General features: G+C 53.1%; 1 long non-coding RNA gene across 1 annotated transcript; it reads left to right on the plus strand.

Annotated features, from left to right (window-relative positions):
* Positions 1-820: 820 nt before the first annotated feature.
* Positions 821-1315, plus strand: LOC139835334 (uncharacterized). The gene is made up of 3 exons (XR_011751133.1): positions 821-903; positions 990-1088; positions 1189-1315. It is a non-coding gene; the product is annotated as an uncharacterized lncRNA (long non-coding RNA).
* Positions 1316-3763: the final 2448 nt, after the last annotated feature.

A 3763-nucleotide genomic window follows, 5' to 3' on the forward strand; every position in this document is an offset into this window, starting at 1 on the left:
TATCGTGTGGCGCCCGAGGTTGAGGAGACGGCCGCGAACAGGACTTTGCGGGCGACTTGTGAGAGGTTGACACCGCAGGTGTGGTACAACCAAAGGATCACGTCCGCGGGTCACTTACGGGCAGAGAGGCGAGAGGGTCCATAAGCCGGACATTGTCGGTAAGAATGCTAAGGCCGAGTACGAGATGACGGTGGAGGACTACATGTCGGTGAGTAAAATGTCAATGAGATTCTACATTGCTACTAAGTTGCGATTGCATTAGATTGAGTTGAGTATTGCATTTTCAGGTTATCCCCGATTGGGCCGAGCCGCATGCCGAGGCATGGGAGGAGATGGTTAGGACGAGGTGGCTCAAGATGGACGAGGACTTTGCAGCCGTGGCGAGGCGGAACGCGGAGAACCGAGGTGACGGTGGCACACACTGTGGGGGAAACCTCAGCTACGAGCGCTACAAGGGGAAGACGGTATGTATACATTTTATTTTCCTTCAGGTTCAAAGTTGGTACTCACAACATTTCCTTTCGCGATGCAGAGGGCCGCGTTAGGACCCGAGGAGGAGATGTCGACCTCGAGATATACAACAAGATGCGGCTTAAGAAGCCCGATCTCTCGCAGCCTCAGCCCTCGCTCCCTGAGTACTTCGGCACCTACGCCGAGGACGTCGAGAACTACTGCGAGATGGTGAGGCATCGTCACCCGGAGGTGGATGACCCCATGAGCGCGGAGGTCGATGAGGAGTCATTGGTCCTGTCGTCCGGAGGGTTGCCGCATGGCCGTCTCGCCATGCTGAACAAGGCCGTCAAGCATACCCTCACCACGACCTTCACGCGTCTCAAGGCGGGACTCACCAAGGACAGCCCCCCTCTCCCGCCTCGTCGCCGGGCTCGGCAACCCGCATACGACGTAAGTTTCCCTCATTTCCATCCTCTTTCCGACTTTCGTTCATACATTGCTAAGTGCTAACGAGACATGAATTTGTGAAATTGTAGCCTGACTTCGAGGCGGCCTACGTGGCCGCTCATCAAGAATATCAGGTGGCCTTCAACCAGCACCAGCAGCAGTTCATGGAGTACATGGCATATATACATGTAAGTTCCAACCTTTGTTTTCGCAAATGATGACAAGTCCCACTTTCCCCTAGTTTGATGCTTCATTTCTGCAAAGACTGACATGTAAACTATCTTGCAGGCGTCGTTTGTGGGCAATCAAACTGGACAGACAGCGGATTTAGGGCCGATGCCTCCCTTTCCGGGGCCGGCGCCAAACATGCCATCGAAGGAAAATTTCGCTGCGGAGTACTATGGGAGAACAACGGTAAGTTCTTCGCCAAACCGAATACTACGGCTTTCCTTTGCCTCGCAAATTGCTAACATCTCGGGAACATGTGTGTAGGGAACGGGATGTTCCGGAAATCAGGGTGGTGGGAGGGACATGACACCGGTTCATCATGGTGGTCCTTCTCCCGGTGCTACACCCGGTACTTCTCCCGGTACTTCTCCCGGTCCTTCTCCCGGTGGTTCTTCCGCAGCTTCTACCGGAAGGAATCGGCCCGGGCCGGTGTTTAGCGGCGACGAGCTCCTCTAGTAGTCCCATGTATCTTATGCACACTATGGCACCATGCATGTATGCACACTATGGCACTATGTATGCATCCCATGTCACTATGACACTATGTATGCAACCTATGGCACTATGACACTATGTATGCACTTGATGTTATATGTATTTGCACTTCATGCCTATGAATTTCATGTGAATTATATGTGCTTGTGTATCCTGCCAAATCTGGAAAACGCGCGAAACAGCAAAAAACGAAAAAAATGTACCAAATGGTACCCTCTACGCCGACGGGTTCCCCCTCGGGGTAGCTCCCAGGATCGCCCAGGGCGCGCCACGCGTCCAGAAATGGACCAAATGGTCGCCTCTACGCCGACGGTGAGGCCCTCGGGGTAGCGTCCGTCGCCCAGGGACGCCCAGGCCGCGCCACGCATCCACGTACGCCGACGGGGAGGCGCTCGGCGTATCGGCGCCAGGATCGCCCAGGCCGCGCCACGTGTGGCGGTACGCCTACGGTGAGGCCCTCGGCGTATCGAGAGGCAGGAGCGACCAGGCGGCGCCACGCGTCCTCGTACGCCGACGGTGCGGCCCTCGGGGTATCGAGCGCCAAGGTCGACCAGGGCTCGCCACGCGTCCCCGTACGCCGACGGTGCGGCGCTCGGCGTAGCCGTAACGGCCGTCACCTTGACGGTGCCGGTTAGCGACCTGCGCCGACGGCCACTACGCCGACGGGTGGAGCCAGTCGTCGGCCCACTCCGTCTACGCCGACGGGCGGAGCTACGCCGAGGGCCAAGTGGCATGCGCCGAGGCCCACCTTCCCCGAGGAGCTACGCCGAGGGGCCCCGTCGGCGTAGTGTACGCCGAGGGCGAGGCGGTGATACGCCGAGGGCTGGAGGCCGTCGGCATCTTGGCAGATTCCTGTAGTGTTCGTTCTTTACATATATTTTTTTTTTGACGTGGAACATATCTATTCCATTACCGAACTGGAACAGCAACATCGCTATCCACAAACATTTGTACAGAGTTTGGAAACTCATCAAGCCAGACAACCCTGAACTCGTTACTAGTAGCTACTATCGCCGCTAGGGCATGTGCAACTTTATTACATTCAAGAGGCCGAAAAGAAAAAACAAAGTTTAGAAAAATTTAACCCAATAAAAGATCTAATATCACGATAAATCACACCTTCAGGTGCCAGATCAAACTCCACGGACTGGAGAGCCTTGATCAGATTAGCTGAATCAGCTTCAATGATTACCTCCATCATACTCCAACTAGCAGCCAATTGAAGTGCTTGACTACATGCCTCAGCTTCCGCATGAGCCGCTCTAGCCACCGCATCCATCCGACCAGCTCACTACGGCAGAATTGGGCTTTCACTAGTAGAAAACCTCACATCCATCTAAGCCATTGGTACCGGTTCCCTTACGAACCGGTACCAATGGGGCCATTTGTACCGGTTTGAGGGCTCAGGTGGGCGAGGGGCTTTCGTACCGGTTTGGGAGGGGCTTTCGTACCGGTTCGTGTTAGGAACCGGTACGAAAGGTCTTCGGCCAAAATTCAGACGCGTGGTGGGGCCCGGGCTGGACCTTTGGTACCGGTTCGTAACACGAACCGGTACCAAAGGGTACCCAGCCATATCAAAATCGCCCAGCTCGTCCCGAGCCCCCTGCTGGCTCTCATTTTTCTCATCTTCCTCACACTCTAAATTTTTCTCCACCTCTCACACACTCCAATAATCTTTATTTTTCTCCACCATTTTAACAAGATTAACGGCATACATCTATCCAAGGGTTAGCAATATCATCCTTCCTTCCGGCGTTCCTAATTTAGCTCAGTTCTTTGGTAGTTTTAACTCGTACTATTTTTGTAGTGCAATCAAGGTGTTCGATGAAATGCCTAAGTTAGTGATTTTATTTTTTTATATGCAATTTGAGCTGAAATTATGGTATGTTTTGTAGGTTTTAATTAGTATCATCCCCGTCCTCACCGCCGTCGATCGCTAGCGTCGTCCCCTAGCCGGCACGGTACCACCTCGGTGAGCCCCTCTTCTTTTTTATAAAAATAACTTAGTTTTATGTGATGAACTTGAATATTAATTAAGTTGGTCACTCATATATCCATGATGTTGTGTACTTAATGATTTTTGATATACATATAAAATGCAGATGAGTCGACAATGGATGTACGGTGACCGGTGCCATCC

This window comes from Lolium perenne, chromosome 2 (assembly GCF_019359855.2).
Source record: "Lolium perenne isolate Kyuss_39 chromosome 2, Kyuss_2.0, whole genome shotgun sequence".
In the NCBI taxonomy this organism is placed as follows: Eukaryota; Viridiplantae; Streptophyta; class Magnoliopsida; order Poales; family Poaceae; genus Lolium; species Lolium perenne.